Consider the following 17,743-nt stretch of genomic DNA (forward strand, 5'->3'; position numbering starts at 1 on the left):
AAATTACATTAGAGAAAGGTGGGGCACAGTGACAGAAGGCCCAAGCCGACAGCCTGCTTCTTTCACTGACACTGTCACGCTGCTGCTTTGAGGTAAAGGGTATCAAGAATAAAAAGGGGGCTGTCAAGGGAACTGGAACTAGCAGCAGCAGCTGAGAAGGGGGCTAAGGCTGGAACTCGGGGCTGAAAAGGGGGATAAGTGGGGGCTGTTATCCAGCAAATACACAGGACATCTGTATAGCACATGGTTTATGCGATTGAGCTGCGTATTTGCTGGACAACTTCAAGCACTGTGGGTCCAGCTGTTCATGGGACTGAGCCGTGCATAAACTGGATTACTGCATCTACTGAAATATATGGTCTCAATTTCAGATTCGTTTATTGTAAATAAAACAATTTTTATTTATCATCCTGGAGCAGACTCGCTGTGGTCACTTCCACCCTTTGTTTTGGTTGTGTTGGATTTTCTATGGAAATGTTTGTTTTCCCCTTTTTTTCTTTGGATTTTGTTTTGATTCTATATCACAATGATATTTTTTAGGGTGTATTGCAGTTTTTCATGTGATTCTTTTTTGTTATTGTTTTGTTGCTGCTTTTACATACTCACCAAAGCCTTTGTCAGACAGAGCAAAAGGGAAACATCAAGAACCTGAAGTCCACCAAGACCACCACTGATGCCACCACCAAGTGGGAGAACACCCAAAGCATTGGTATCTAGAACAGAAAAATAATTCATTAAATTGTATATTTATTTATTTAAGCTTTATATCCCATTTTCCTGGAAATATCCAGTCAAAATAGTTTACGATACAAATAGAAAAAAGCAATAGCAGCAATTATTAACACCCCTGTTTACAAAACTGCACTAGCGGCTAGCGGTGCGGTAATGCTGACACAGTCCATTCACTTTGAATGGATTGTGTCGGCAATGCCACACAGAAGCCACTAGCATTGTTTAATAAACAGAGCCCTAAATTTCTTGAGCCACTTTTCAACTGACAATAACCCTCAGTCCCTATGAAGGAAAAATATGGGCCTTCAACTTTTTTTGACACCCAAGCAAATTTGTATCTTACTTAATTCATTTGGTAGACTGGACCTCCACATCCACATTCTCGTGTCCTTTCTGTTAGAACCATAGGAATGTTGCAGGAATTACCACTATTGTTAGTAGAATCTGTGGTACTTCAGAAGTCAAACACCACACACCAGAATGAGAGAGAAATCTTCTTTATTTGCCAGCAAACAAAGTAGAACATCAGCTCTAGCTCTCTTCCTCTCTTTCTCAGCTCTCTGTGTCTTGTGGCTTCTGTCTGTCCTCTTCAGCTCTCTTCTTCTCTTGTCTCTCTTCCTTCTGACGTACGCTGCTTCTGCTCTCATTTATATACAGTTTTAAACCCCTCTAGCCCCCCTTACTTTCCAGATGGTAAAGAATAGATTGATTACCCTGCCTGAACCAATCATCTCTACACATATATTCAAAATATCAGTTACATAGGTTTCAGACATTTCCTAAACTGACCTATGACCTGGGGCCTCTCACACTAGACATTGTGGCACCTATCTCTTGGCATTTTATTATGATTAAATTCTCAGCTAACTTCATAACTTAGGTTCATTGAGGGGCTAAGGGGCCAATCTTACATTTATTATTATTTTCATAATCCCAGTCATAGCTTAAACTGCTAACTGGACTCTGGCATTCATTAAGGGGTCAAGGGCCAGTCTTGCTTAATGACATACATATCAGTTATTACTTTCAGAAAACCAGTCCTATACTTAGCTATAATTCATCACGACTTTCCCTGACCTCTTTCACCTATTAGCTTTCTACATAGAACTCGCTAGGACTGTGGATAATTCAAACCAGATGGTGACTGCAGACAAAGCTTCACTTTGAAAAGTCAGCCACTGATGTAACACTGAAAGATATTCTACATAGAAATAGAACTTATTAATTACACAGAATAAAACATATTCTAAAATAAGCAGAAATCAGAATTCCTTATAAGACAAAATCTAAATACTTACAATGGTATCTATAATATCTAGAATATCTATATCTAACTTATTTCCTTCTAACCAGTGTTCAATCTAATCCTTTTAAAACTACAGTATGTCTGGTTCATAATGGTATCCAGATGTGGTAAACTAATTACCTATGAACTAGCCTTAACCATCCATCACTCTCAAAGGGTCAAAGAAGGTTTCTCTCTCTGACCTTTCTAACCTTTAGCCTAGCCAAAGCTAGATTTCTAAGTAATTAAAACCATATGGCATTCTTCAACTTTCAAGACTGAACCAAACTTTTAAACACCAATTAATATGACTTTTTTTTTTTTTTTGCCCAAGCTGCCTCATTCCCCCCTTTGAGACTAAAATCAGCTTATGCAGAGATAAGTCTCACAACTCAAACTCTGGGGATTATAGTGATCCCAACTCCATACCTCCTCCTGGGGCATAACGTCTAGGAATAGGCTTGTGAATCACCATTACCCTACTCGTTAAGGTCCGACGGCATACTGCCGAAGCACATGAGGCCAGGAAACAAAACAACAATCCTGCTAAAACTAAAATTATTAGGGAAATGAACAAGGGACGTATCCATGAGGTCAATGACCACCACCAGGAGGTAAGGTCTAATCCTCCTCGGTAATCCTCCACATTAAGGCTAGCCAACTGTAGGACTTTATCCATGGCATGCCTAACTACATGCGTCCTATTTATGACAATAGTACAGCACTCTGAAGAATTGAGCACTGTGCAGAGGCCACCCTGGGCTGCAAAGAGGTAGTCAAGGCCCATACGGTTATACCGAGAGACTACACTTAATTCATTAATTTGATCCTGCAATGCATTGAATACCACGTTCAGCTCATGAACTAAAACATGGAGTAGGGACTGAAGTCTCCGAGTAGCCATGCCTAGTTCAGTGATACCCGCTACCGGGCCCCCAATTGGAATCCAGGCCGGGGCAGAAAGGGCCACAAGTCTCTTTTTAGTCAGAGGATAAGTAGAGTTGATGTACTGGAGGGCTAATTCAATCGCCTCATCCTCTGTGGCAACGGAGGAAGGTAAGGACAAGGCCTCTCGCTTAGAGCGGTGCGGGGATGGTGGCCTGAGAAGAGGAATAACTTTAGGAAAATAATTCAAGGTTACCAATACACAAAAATCATACGTGGGGGGAAGAATCATGTGGAGGACATTATCACAGAGCCAGTAATGACCAAGGAGAGGATGAGGAAAGTTCCCAATAAATGTTGGCTCAGGCTGGACAAGGTACTTAGGATGCCCATAATGCGAGCCCCTATCCCAGGGGGAACGAAGACGAAATGGAGACTTTGCACACCATAGGTGCCAATCCCCAATTGTGACAGGCTGCTCATTTGTTATAAACTCTTCATACCCCGGGGACTTATGAAAGTAGAAAATAAGCTTGGACACTATAGTCCTCTTAGTGGTACGGTTAGGAGCCAGATAATCACCTGGGTCATAATCTGCAGGTACGGTAGTAGGGCACATAGGAGTACCTGGAGAGACTACCCACATAGATTCCCCCTTCTCTGGGAGAACATTGGTATAGTTACAGGAAATGGGAAGAACAGTTGAGATGTTTCTTGTTAAACAAAACACTCCAGAAGCTGGGTAAGGAGATGTAAAGACTGGCCGTAGAGAAGATTCAGAGGGGGAGGTAGCATTATAAAAGGACCACCAAGTATAATCCTGGCTCCAAGGGCCTGAACTCGAAAAGTAGGGAGGTATAAGAGCTGTAAACGGCACAGGGACAGGAACAGCTGGGACATCTGTGGTATAAGGAGAAAATCGGGAACACACAATACAAGGGGAAGTAATCTTTGCCTGGCTAATTAGTTCCTGGACAGAATGTAGCCAAAGATTGGAGCGAGTTGGGGTATTAGGAAAAAGGAGGCAAGGAGTAGAAAACAACAAAAGCACCCAAACTACTAACATTTTCTTTCTTCCTAATCTAAAACAAATACAGCAAACTAATTAAGCAATAATATTCCAACAGTCTGTGCTAGTCACAGATTACTCTAATATAATGTTCTCAGTCTTTGAGCTCTTATACCAGTTGGGATAGAACCTCAACTGACAAGGATCAAGCTCTCAAATTCCAGGAAAGCCAGAATCTGGGCAAGAAAGAGTCTCAGTATGAAGCCAAAGTCCAGCAGCTCCTGCGGTATGCAGTTGACCCTTCTTTTCAGCTAGTAGATTCTTTGGTTCGGGTCAAGCGCAACTTCAATGGCTCCGTGGGATCACTTTCTGCTCTCCACTGTTTAGGCTCCGTCTGATCCGTGCTGGGCTCAGTCTGGTCAGCAGACTTGATTCGAGACCAATGGACCCATGGAGTTATTCCTGCGACCTTCACAGCTGTAGGGGTAGAAAGCAAAACAGTAAAAGGTCCTTTCCATCGGGGCCCCAAAGGCTGGAGCCTCCAGTCTTTCACCCAAACTCTATCCCCTGGCAGGAAGGAATGTACCTGAGCCTGGAAGGGGACAGGGTTTATTTCTCTCACATAAGACTGAAGCTCAGAAATTATCTGGCCCAAGAGGGCTACCTGCTCCTGCACCTGGGCAGACCCTAAAGTCCCTATGTCTCCCTTAATTCCCTGCAAAATGGCTGGGGGCTTCCCATACACAATTTCAAAGGGAGAGAGGGCTGTTCCTTTAGTTGGGGTGCATCGGAGGCGGAAGAGGGCTAGTGGCAGTGCCTGTGGCCATTTCAGTTGGGTTTCCTGACAAATCTTTGCTAGGCTATTTTTCAAGGTTCTGTTTGCCCGCTCAACCTGCCCTGAACTCTGGGGACGGTAGGCACAATGCAATTTCCAGGTAATGCGCAATGTGCGGGACAGGGCCTGAAGTTTGGCTTCAACAAAGGCGGGACCATTATCTGAGCCTATGGCAAGGGGCAGTCCATACCTGGGGATGACATCCCTAAGGAGGGCTCGAGCTACTTCTGTGGCTTTCTCAGTGACTGTAGGGTATGCTTCCACCCACCCAGAGAAGGTGCAGACCATAACCAAGAGGTATCGGAGCCTACCGCTCCTGGGCATTTCTGTGAAGTCTATGACTAGGGACTCAAAGGGTGTTAGTCCTCTAGACTGAACTCCTGGTGGAATACGGGGTCCCTGACGAGCATTATTCTGGGCACAGAGAGTACATCGGGCAGAGGCAGTGGCAACCAGACTATCCAATCCTTCCAGCACCACTACTCGACTGAGTAGGCGGGCTAGTGCTGTTTTCCCTAAGTGTGATAGGTCATGAGCTTGAGACACTACAGGCCAAGCTAGGTGGCGTGGCACCAGAACTCTGGTATCAGGGAGATGTAACCAGCCATCAGGTCTCCTTACTGCACCTTCCTCTTGAGCCCATTTCTCTTCCGTTTGGGTGTACATAGGCGTCCATTCTTGCAGTCGAATTTGGAACAGGGGGGTCACAGTACCTGCTGGGGGTCCTCGAGCAGCTTCCTTGGCCACCCGATCAGCATGGCGGTTCCCTCGGGCCACTGGAGTATCTGTCCATTGGTGTCCCCGGCAGTGAATGACAGCTACCTTTTTAGGGGCCCAAACGGCCTCTAGCAACTGCAGTATTTCGGGTCCATACTTAACAGGTTGGTCTGCGGCATTTATGAGTCCCTTTTCCTTATACAAAGCTCCATGAGCGTGTAGAGTTGTGAAGGCATACTTGGAATCAGTATAAATTGTAAGGAATATGTGGAGGAAAAGGGGCTAGAGAGGAACCCCAGCTCCAAAGTGCATAAAGAAGCTCCTTGGGAGGCTCCGGACGGGAAAAAGAGGGACCTAGGGGGAGGAAACTACAACTCCCAGAAATCCCCGGGAGAACCCAGGATAAGGAGGCGGAATAGGCTGTACCACCAAGAAGCTCCAGAAGAGGGCCCTCAGAGAAAAGGAAAGCCTGAGTCTCCTCCCTGGTGGAGGAGGTGGTGGAACAAATGGGCGGAGAAAGAGAAATCCCCAGGCCAACTTAAGGAGAGGGAGGTGATTCCCCAGGAGGAGGGGGAAGGAGGAGAACAAATGGACTGGGCTCCAGAGATAGAGGAGCCAGAGGAGATGGAACAAGGAGAGCCAGAGTATGCTTCAGAGGAACCTATGGAGCTGTTGGCCCTGACTCAGTCAGAGCAGGAGGTATAGTGGGCTGCCCGGGTCAAGCGGGAGGAGGTCAGGAGTATTAGGCTGACCTAGAGGGTGGGACCCGAGGCTTTGAACCCGCTCAAAGCCTAGCTACCTTTTGTGACTGTGTTTTAAAAGCCTGGCTACATTAGGGTAATGTGTGGAAAAGCCTGGCTACATGTGGGACTGGGTTTGAAAAGCCTGGCTACATGTGGGACTGTGTTTGAAAAGCCTGGCTACATGTGGGACTGTGTTTGAAAAGCCTGGCTACATTTGGGACTGTGTTGAAAAGCCTGGCTACAATGGGGACTGTGTTTGAACAGCCTGGCTACAATTGGGACTGTGTTTGAACAGCCAGGCTTGATTGCATTGAAGGAGAAAAGCCTGGCTGCAATTGGGACTGTGTTTGAACAGCCTGGCTTGATTGCAGTGAAGGAGAAAAGCCTCATTTTACTTGGGACTGTGTTTGAACAGCCTATCTTGAGGGCATTGAAAGAGAAAAGCCTAGCTTTAAAGGGGACTGTGTTTGAACAGCCTGGCTTGATTGCAGTGAAGGAGAAAAGCCTCACTTTACTTGGGACTGTGTTTGAACAGCCTAGCTTGAGTGCATTGAAAGAGAAAAGCCTAGCTCTAATTGGGACTGTGTTTGAACAGCCTGGCTTGATTGCACTGAAGGAGAAAAGCCTAGTTGAAAATTGGACTATGTTTGAGCAGCTTGGGATGTTTTGGAAACTGAATGAAACAGCCTGGCTGTAAAGTGGACTGTGTTTGAACAGCCTGGCTGTATTGCCTTGAAGGAGAAAACCTAGCTTTAAGTGGGACTGTGTTTGAACAGCCTGGCTTTATTGCATTGAAGAAGAAAAGCCCAGCTTTAGTTGGGACTGGGGTTTAAGCAGCCTGGCTTTATGCCACCGAAGGAAAGGTGGCTAAAAAGGAGACTGGGGTTTGGAATAGCAGGGCTATACTGAATTGTGTCCTGTTTGAAAACCAAAGAAAAGGAGAGCGCTTTGGCTGGTGTGGGAGAGGCTTCCCGGACGGCTCCAGCAAGAAGCTTTTACAAATGGTGGCAGTGGTGGGATCATTCTTCTGCAGAACCTGTCGCACAAGAGGAGACGGTGACCGGACAGAAGGAGAAGCCCCACGGGAGGGCCAACGCTGAGAAAGGCGCAGACCCATCTTGGGCTCTGGTAAGCGGGCCTAACGTGGGGGGATAAAAAGGGGTCAAAGAATCCCCAAATCAAAGTGATAATCGCACTTGGAGGTGGTTCTCTGTTGGTTTTTCCCCAGGTGGTGTTTCCGGAGGCGAGATGGACCCCAAGGAGATCTTCGGATGGATGACGATGCAATTTCAAAAGCAACAGGAGCTGACAGCCAAACTGGTCGAAGACTCCCTGACCGCCGCCCGGGATCAACAGCAGCCCGTATTGAACATGCTGCAGGACTTCTTCCAGAGAGGGGCAGGGGCCCCACGGGAGGAAGGAGCTGGAACACCTGGACAAGGGAGCGGTGGAGGAGGAGCGGTAGGACCTGTATCCCTACACACACTTAACTGGGGGAAGCTATCAGAACAGGATAATGTGGACGATTTTCTGACAGCCTTTGAGAGGGTGGCTGGGGCGGCAGGCTGGCCTAGGGAACAATGGGCTATGAGGTTAGTGCCTTCGCTATCTGGGGAAGCCTTGGCAGCCTTCAGGGATTTGTCGCCTGAGGAGGCTGCCAATTATGCCCGACTGAAGGAGGCGATTAAGGATAGATATGGTCTTAGCCCCCAAGCCTACAGAAGAAAGTTTAGAGCCACAAAGTGGGAAAAGGGGACCCCCCCTAAAGCAGTAGCTAACAAACTCATGGATCTAGTGAAAAAGTGGCTGGAGCCCGAGCAGCACAGCCTGCAAGAGGTATTGCAGGAGCTCGTGGTGGAACAATTCCTTCAGGGTCTCCCCGAAGGAATTAGGGGTGAATTAATAAAGAGGGGCTGTAAGACGGTGGAGGGGGTGACTGCGGGGTTGGATTGCTACCTAGAGGCCCAGAAGTGGACTATCCCCGGGTTGGAGGGGGGAAGAGCAAGGGGGCCAGAGAAAGAGGGGCAGCCTAAAAGTTCCCCACCCAAGTCAGAGGCCCCGACCTGGAGTAAGAAGCCCGAAGTAGGGGCAGGCCCGAGTAAACAGGCGGGTACGTTTGGGAACCGAATGTGTTTTAAATGTGGTAAAAGTGGACATTTAAAAAAAGATTGCCAATGGCGGGAGGGGTGGACCTCTAGGGTGACCAAGGGAGGTAGCCCCAGGTACCTAACCAAGGTTAAGGTGGAAGGGGAACCCATTACGGCCATGTTAGACTCGGGGGCCGATCAATCCATGCTCTCCAGGGGGCTCTGGGAGAAAATACGAAGGAGGAGACCCCCGGGTAAGGAGACCTATGAAGGAAGGGTGTCCATCCAGTGTATTCACGGGGCTAGAACGCCTTATGCGGTAAAAAGGGTCAATATCCAGGGGCCCCAGGGAAAAGTAAGGCTGGCGGTGGCTATTCTGCCCCGGCTGCCCCAGGAGATGATCTTGGGGAGGGATTGGCCCCATTTTGGAAACTGTCTAGGAGAAAAGAAGGTGTACGTGACTACCCGCTCTCAGTCGAGCCGTGGGGTAGAGGAAGAAGAAGAGGCCCTAGGAGGGGTTTTCCCTTTTAGGGGGGAAGTCCTGGGGGAGCCCGGCCGAGCGAGGAAGGGAAAGGCCGTGAAAAAAAAGGAAAAAAAGGAGAGACAAGAGGCTCTTCTGAGGGTGAAAAGGGAAAATTACCTGCCGGTGTTGCCGGCGGAGCTGAGGGAGCAGTTTCCCCAATTCCACAGAGAGCAGGCCAGGGACCCTACTCTGGAGTATGCCTGGGAGAGAGCGCGGCAAGGGGGCGAACAGGCTGCTCCCGGGTTCCTGGTGGAGGCGGACATATTATATAGACGGGTACCTAGCGGGGAAACCTCTGGGGGGGGAAAGCAATTAGTGGTCCCCCAGGCTTTTCGCTCCTTGGTCATTAGGCTGGCCCATGATCATCCCCTGGGGGGGCATAAGGGCTCGCAAGCTACTCTGACCCAAGTATTGGCCCGATTTTATTGGCCCGGGGTTTATGATGAGGTGGAAAAATACTGTAAATCATGCCCCAACTGCCAAAAAGTGACCGACCGGTTCCCCGCCAAAGCCCCTCTAATACCGCTCCCTAGGGTAGCACAGCCGGGAAGGAGGGTGGCCATGGATATAGTGGGGCCGGTGACAAGGTCCCAAAGTGGGTTTAGCTATGTGCTTGTAGTTATGGATATGGCCACCAGATACCCCTGGGCCCTGCCCTTAAGGAGTATTTCGGCCCGGAATATTGCCCGAGAGCTCCTGAAGATTTTTTGTGAGGTAGGGTTTCCCCAAGAGGTATTGACGGACCGGGGGTCCAATTTTATGTCACAGACCTTGCGGCAGGTATGGGAGGCCTTTGGCATCCACCATATCCGCACGGCCGCTTACCATCCGCAAACAAATGGGATGGTGGAGCGCTTTAACCGGACGTTAAAGGGGATGTTAAAAAAAGCTCTAGGCGCCGACAGAACCGGATGGGATCAGCTTTTACCATTTGTGTTATATGCTTACAGAGAGAAGAAACAGGAATCCTTAGGCGTTTCTCCTTTTGAATTAATGTTTGGCAGGCGTCCCAGGGGCATATTAGATATTGTACACGAGCAGTGGGTACCCCCTGAAACTACGGATCAGCCCGTGGTGGAGTATTTGTATGATCTAAAAGGCCGGTTAGAGAGGATACACGAGTATGCCCAGGGAAGGCTCGAAAAGAGCCAGGAACAACAAAAGGGATACTATGATCGGGGGACCCGAGAAAGGGAGTTTGCAGTCGGGGACCGGGTTCTGATATTGATTACGGAAGACCCCCATAAATTCGCCTCTAGGTGGAAAGGGCCCTGGGTAGTAAAGCGAAGACTCGGGCCCCGCACCTATGAGGTGGCAAATGAGAAGGGTAGGGTACAAACCTTTCACATTAATCTGCTGAAACCCTGGATAGCTAGGGTTGGATATCAAACCAGGGGGGACGAGAACGAGGGCGAGGATTTAGGGCCCCAAATAAGGGAGATTTTCCAGCATGGGGAGCCGGGAGTGAATCCTCAGTTACCTCCGGTGAAAAGGAGGGAGATAGGAGAGCTCTTGGAGAGCTTTAAGGATGTGTTGACAGCCTGCCCGGGGAGTACCCACTTAGTGGTGCATGATATAATAACAGAGCCTGGGAAGAGAGTGCGGCAAAAGCCCTACCGACTCTCCCCAATGAAAAAGAAAGAAGTCATTACCCAAGTGAAAGAGATGTTAGACTTTGGGGTAATTGAAGAATCTCATAGTCCCTGGGCGAGCCCGGTAGTATTAGTTCCAAAACCTGAAGGGGAATGGCGTTTTTGTATTGACTTTCGACAGCTGAATACTATCTCTAAGCCCGATGCCTACCCCATGCCCTATATAGAGGAGCTGGTAGACCGGTTAGGGGCCGCCCAGTATCTGACCACCTTGGATCTGACGAAAGGGTACTGGCAAATTCCCCTTTCGCCAGAGGCAAGGGAGAAGACGGCTTTTAGCACCCCCATGGGTTTGTACCAATTTAAAAGGCTGCCGTTCGGTCTAAATTCAGCCGCCGCCAGCTGCCAGCGATTGCTGGACCAAGTCCTCAGACCCCATCAGGCCTATGCGGCTGCCTATATGGATGATGTGGTAATTCACAGCGAGGACTGGTCCACACATTTGCAGCAGGTGGGGGCGGTGTTACAAGCTTTCAGACAGGCGGGGCTTACCCTAAACCCCAGGAAGTGTTGTTTTGCCCAATATAGGGTCAAGTACTTGGGTTATAATGTGGGTCGTGGGGAGGTACGTCCTTTGTTGAACAAGGTACAAGGTATCCAAGAATTTCCCCGGCCTAGTCGAAAAAAACAATTAAGGAGCTTCCTGGGTATGGTGGGGTATTACAGGAGGTTCATTCCCCACTTTTCAGAAATAGCCACCCCCCTGACAGATATGTTAAAGGGTAAGAGACCTGATCAACTAAGATGGGAGGAAGGGGAGTTGCAGGCCTTTGAGTTGATGCAGAAGGCCCTGTGCCAGGAGCCGGTGCTGAAGGCGGTAGATTTCCAAAAGCCCTTTATCCTGCAAACGGATGCTTCGGGTAGGGGGCTGGGGGCCGTGCTGTCCCAAGACCACGGTGGGGCCGAGCATCCCGTTCTCTATCTGAGCCGAAAACTCCTGCCTCATGAGACACATTATTCCACAATAGAGAAGGAATGTTTAGCCATAAGATGGGCAGTACAGGAATGTACAGTCTATCTGGAGGGTAGACCGTTTAGGCTGATCACGGATCATGCTCCCTTGAAGTGGCTCAATCTAATGAAAAATAATAATAGCCGGCTTATGCGTTGGTATTTAGCCTTGCAACCATTCCAGTTCAAGGTGGAGCATCGTCCAGGGAAGGACTTGGGGAATGTTGATGCCCTATCCCGGGTAGGAGAGGGTCCCGCAGAGAAGAGGGAAAAACCGGGGGAGAGTGAAAGCTTAAGGGGGAGGGTATGTAAGGAATATGTGGAGGAAAAGGGGCTAGAGAGGAACCCCAGCTCCAAAGTGCATAAAGAAGCTCCTTGGGAGGCTCCGGACGGGAAAAAGAGGGACCTAGGGGGAGGAAACTACAACTCCCAGAAATCCCCGGGAGAACCCAGGATAAGGAGGCGGAATAGGCTGTACCACCAAGAAGCTCCAGAAGAGGGCCCTCAGAGAAAAGGAAAGCCTGAGTCTCCTCCCTGGTGGAGGAGGTGGTGGAACAAATGGGCGGAGAAAGAGAAATCCCCAGGCCAACTTAAGGAGAGGGAGGTGATTCCCCAGGAGGAGGGGGAAGGAGGAGAACAAATGGACTGGGCTCCAGAGATAGAGGAGCCAGAGGAGATGGAACAAGGAGAGCCAGAGTATGCTTCAGAGGAACCTATGGAGCTGTTGGCCCTGACTCAGTCAGAGCAGGAGGTATAGTGGGCTGCCCGGGTCAAGCGGGAGGAGGTCAGGAGTATTAGGCTGACCTAGAGGGTGGGACCCGAGGCTTTGAACCCGCTCAAAGCCTAGCTACCTTTTGTGACTGTGTTTTAAAAGCCTGGCTACATTAGGGTAATGTGTGGAAAAGCCTGGCTACATGTGGGACTGTGTTTGAAAAGCCTGGCTACATGTGGGACTGTGTTTGAAAAGCCTGGCTACATTTGGGACTGTGTTGAAAAGCCTGGCTACAATGGGGACTGTGTTTGAACAGCCTGGCTACAATTGGGACTGTGTTTGAACAGCCAGGCTTGATTGCATTGAAGGAGAAAAGCCTGGCTGCAATTGGGACTGTGTTTGAACAGCCTGGCTTGATTGCAGTGAAGGAGAAAAGCCTCATTTTACTTGGGACTGTGTTTGAACAGCCTATCTTGAGGGCATTGAAAGAGAAAAGCCTAGCTTTAAAGGGGACTGTGTTTGAACAGCCTGGCTTGATTGCAGTGAAGGAGAAAAGCCTCACTTTACTTGGGACTGTGTTTGAACAGCCTAGCTTGAGTGCATTGAAAGAGAAAAGCCTAGCTCTAATTGGGACTGTGTTTGAACAGCCTGGCTTGATTGCACTGAAGGAGAAAAGCCTAGTTGAAAATTGGACTATGTTTGAGCAGCTTGGGTTGTTTTGGAAACTGAATGAAACAGCCTGGCTGTAAAGTGGACTGTGTTTGAACAGCCTGGCTGTATTGCCTTGAAGGAGAAAACCTAGCTTTAAGTGGGACTGTGTTTGAACAGCCTGGCTTTATTGCATTGAAGAAGAAAAGCCCAGCTTTAGTTGGGACTGGGGTTTAAGCAGCCTGGCTTTATGCCACCGAAGGAAAGGTGGCTAAAAAGGAGACTGGGGTTTGGAATAGCAGGGCTATACTGAATTGTGTCCTGTTTGAAAACCAAAGAAAAGGAGAGCGCTTTGGCTGGTGTGGGAGAGGCTTCCCGGACGGCTCCAGCAAGAAGCTTTTACAAAATGTTGGTCACCAGTCCTGCTGCTAGCTCCAGAGCTCGTATGAGGGCCACAAGTTCTGCTTTCTGGGCTGAAGTTCCTTGGGGCAGGGCTCTTGCTTCTATCACCTTGTCCTCTGTCACCACAGCATAGCCTGCCAATCGCTTAGAGTTCTCCACGTGACTACTTCCATCTGTGAAATAAATTACATCTGGGTCCCTCCAAGGAACATCTTTGAGATCTGGTCGACTGGAGTACACTTCATCCATGGTTTGGATACAGTCATGATCCGGTGGTCCCTCAGATGCTGGCAAAAGAGTGGCGGGATTGAATGTAGCCACTGTTTCCAGGTGTATCCGTGGATTCTCACATAAGCTGGCTTGGTACTTAACCATGCGGCTATTTGTAAACCAGTGGTTGCCCTTATACTCCATGAGGGTGAGAACTGCGTGGGGGACTTTGACAACCAGTTCTTGCCCCAAGGTCAACTTATCAGCTTCCTGGACCAGTAAGGCTGTTGCTGCAATGGCCCTCAGGCAGGCTGGCCATCCTTTAGCCACTCCATCCAGCTGTTTAGACAGGTATGCAACAGGCCTCTGCCAGGATCCCATCATCTGGGTCAGCACACCCAGAGCAACCCCCTGTCGCTCGTGAACATACAGTGAGAAAGGTTTCTCCACATCAGGAAGGCCTAACGCAGGGGCTTGGAGTAGGGCTTTCTTTATGGCGATGAAGGATTGTTGAGCAATAGGTCCCCATTCAAATGGTTCCTTTTCACCCCCCTTTGTGGCCTGGTAAAGGGGTTTCGCCATCAGTGCAAAATTTGGAATCCAAATTCTGCAGAATCCGGCTGCTCCCAGAAATTCCCTAACTTCCCTTCTGGACTTGGGTTGGGGAATTGCAGCAACCGCTTGCTTCCTACTGACATCCAGTCTCCGACTTCCCTGGGAAATGCAGAAGCCCAGATACTTCACTTCTGACTGACAGAGTTGGGCCTTCGAGCGTGAGACCTTATAGCCTGCATCCAAGAGTAGCTCCAGCAATTCTCTGGTAGCCTCGAAACACTCTTCCCGGGTCACTGCTGCAATCAGGAGGTCATCTACATACTGGAGTAAAACTCGCCTGGAAGGCTCAGATTTAAAAGTCTTAAGGTCTTGTCCTAGGGCAGTCCCAAAAATGGTGGGGGAATTCTTGAACCCCTGTGGCAGGCGGGTCCATGTATACTGAAGCTTCCGTCCTGTTACTGGGTTTTCCCATTGAAAGGCGAAAAGCAGTTGACTGGCGGGGGCCACCCGAATACAAAAGAAGGCATCTTTTAGGTCCAGTGTTGTGAAATGGGTAGCTCCAGAAGGTATCAATCCAAGCAGGACATATGGATTAGGCACTACAGGGTGTAATGAAATAGTGGATTTGTTGACCACTCGTAAGTCTTGGACTGGCCGGTAGTCCTCAGTCCCCGGCTTCTGGACTGGCAACAGTGGCGTATTCCATGGAGACTGGCAAGGTCGAATAATTCCATGGGATAACAGACGATTCAGATGTGCTTGAATCCCTTCCAGAGCCTTTCTGGGAACTGGGTATTGACGAAGATGGATTGGCCGGGCACCCGGAAGTAAGTCTACATGAACAGGAGGAATATTTTGGGCCAACCCTGGGGGATTATCTTTTGCCCATACCCCATTGACCTGGAAGCTGTCAGCCAGGGGTAGGTCAATTTGGCCATGCGACTGATGCAGCCGCCATTCTTCTTCAAGGGGGCAGCAGAAACTCAATATGCCCTTAGGGCTGGATGTCGGGGGCCGAAAGGAGACTGAAGTCTGGTCATCAGAGTCAAAGGAAATTTGGGCCCTAAGCTTGGACAGCAGGTCCCGGCCTAACAAAGGGATTGGACAGTCTGGCATATACAGGAATTCATGAGTGACTGTGTGTGAGCCTAATTGGCATCTACGGGTCGTCAGGAAGGGCCTCCGGCTCCCACCACTCGGACAGTTTTTCCAGACACAGGCGCTAATCGCTCCGTCACATCAGAATGTTCAGCTCCTGTATCAATCATGAATGGAATTGAGCGGCTCCCTATAGTTAACTTGACCATGGGCTCCTGGGAGCCCAGTTTGTAGGAACCCGGTCTGTCCTATTCATCCCATTCTGCCATCTCGGCTATCCCAATGATGTCAGATTCAGGAGGCTCATACCTTCCCTCTCGAACTCGGCCTCGGCTTCCTCGATCTCCTGGTCCCCTTCTCAGTCCCTGGCGCCTCTGGGGGCATTCATCTTTCCAGTGCCCTCTTTCCTTGCAGTAGGCGCACTGATCCCTCTCCAATCGTGGTCTGGGATTCTCCCCTCGTGGCCGGGATTGATTAAAGGAATCTCGAGGCCTGGCTGGCGGTCCGGGGTCCCACTTTGGCTTCCCATTAGCTAGAGGTCGACCTCGGTTAAGGGTGGAATTAGTAATGGCTGCCGCCAAGAGGTCGGCCTTCTTCTGCATCTTCCGGTCAGCCTCTCGGCGCATCTCCTGATCCTATTAACGAAACCTTTGTTGCGATCTCAATTAGCTGGGTGGTATTCATCCCTGCGAATCCCTCCTGACGCTGCAGCTTCTTCCGGATATCTGGCATACTCTGGGCCACCAATGCACTATTCACCATTCTCTGGTTTTCTAGAGCCTCAGGGTCAAATGGGGTGTATGTTCTGTAGGCTTCAATTAGTCGCTCTAAAAAGGCCCCAGAGGATTCAGTTGCCCCTTGGAGAATTTCAGAGACCTTTGCCAGATTAATGGGCCTCTTTACGCCTTTCTTCATACCTTCCAGCAAGTCCCGGCAATAGCCAGACAACAGTTCATAGTGCTGCCCATTATTTGGATCCCAAGCTGGAGCTGCGCGAGGGAACCGAGCTTTAACCCATTCCTCTAGGTCCTGTGTCCCCTCGGGGGCACGCGCTCGCGTGATGGCCTCAGCATTTTGTAAAATCTTCCGCCTCTCCTCAGTTGTGAAGAGAGTCAGGAGAAGCTGTTGACAATCAGTCCAAGTTGGGTTATGGGTGGCCATAATGCTAGCCACTACATCCACCACTGCCTGAGGCTTTTCAGTATAAGAGGGGTAATGCGTCTTCCAATTCAGGAGATCGGTGGTTGTGAAGGGTACATACTGGTAGGCCTGTGCCTGTATAACCTGATCCTGATTATTAGCATCCGGTCGAGTGGTGGTTACCTGGCGCAGGGGCAGAGCTCTCGAGGAGGTGGGAATGGAACCTGAGGTAGAGCTAGGAGCTACCCTCTTATCATGCTCAAAGGTGATTGCAGCGGGTCTAACCCATTGAGGGGAGGTATGTTGAACCCCTGAGGGATGGGGAGGGGTACTCATAGACTGAGAGGTGGTCACAGGTGATTCAGTCCATTGAAAGGGATGCTGGACCCCTGATGAGTGGGAAGGGGTACTAGAGGGAGAGGCTGGGCTGTCAGGAGTTGAGGAGTCAGGGAGTGAAGCCCAAAGCGGGTCTTGGGAGGTTAACAGGGGAGAATGTGGCAGAGGAGGGTAGATGCTGGATGAAAAGTCCAACCTAGGATGTGGCGGGGTTTGCACAGAAGGGGAGGAACTATCCGGAGAAACCTGTGCTGGAGAGGCTTGGGCTGGACGCCGTGGATCTCTGGGGGTGGAGCGGAACCCCAACAATGGGCCATAAGGTGGTGGCTCAAGATCTGAGGGGTCATCAGAGAGTATGGGTTTCTCGGACAGGGTAGGGGCGGAAGCTACCGATTGGGTGATGGGCGTCCTGGGACTCTTTCCCTCTTCCAGTTTAGATTTTCTAATTATCTTTCTTTGAACGCGGCCCAGCATGAACTTTACTGGGGATCCCATATAAGTTTTCAGCCAAGAGGGAGGGTCAGTCACAAGGCTGTCCCAGGAATCTATATAAGGGAGTTGTTCAAGATATTCCGGTTCTCCTACAACTATGCTGTAGACCTTCCGGATTACATCAATATCTAAGCTGCCACCAGGGGGCCACCCCACTCCCATAGATGGCCACTCAACTTCACACAAGGTTCTTAGAGTACTTAAGCTTAAAGTCTGTCCATAATCATTAACTAAAAATCCTTTCTTAAAATTCTTAAGCATACAATCTAGGGGAATACCAGTTTGTCTAGATGATGTCCCTCCCATAATGCTTACAGTTACAACACACAGAAAGGGAGGGAAATTTTTGGAAGTGTGGTAAGGGGTCCACAAATCCAGAGACACAATGGTAGACAAACAACAATCGCTTCCTTCCGTCGCTGGCCAGTTGAACTCGCGTTAACTGGAACCGCAGCTATAAGAAGTCCACACTCATTTAACATTCATACCTCACACACATACTGTACAACAAATCCCACCCAACAATTTCAGATTTCTCAGATACAGATAAGCTCTGGCGGTTTCTCTACTAGTCCCCACTAGACTAGAAGATACTAAGGCCTTCGCTGAGAGTTGATCAGACTCCCCTTCCCTCAACTTTTGAGGGGCTGGTTTACAGTTTCCTAGCTAGGATTACAATACAGAATACAGAATACATACCCGGCTAATGTTCCTCAGTCAGTTGGGTGCCA

The sequence above is a fragment of the Microcaecilia unicolor genome, chromosome 8 (genome assembly GCF_901765095.1).
Source record: "Microcaecilia unicolor chromosome 8, aMicUni1.1, whole genome shotgun sequence".
NCBI classification, from domain to species: Eukaryota; Metazoa; Chordata; class Amphibia; order Gymnophiona; family Siphonopidae; genus Microcaecilia; species Microcaecilia unicolor.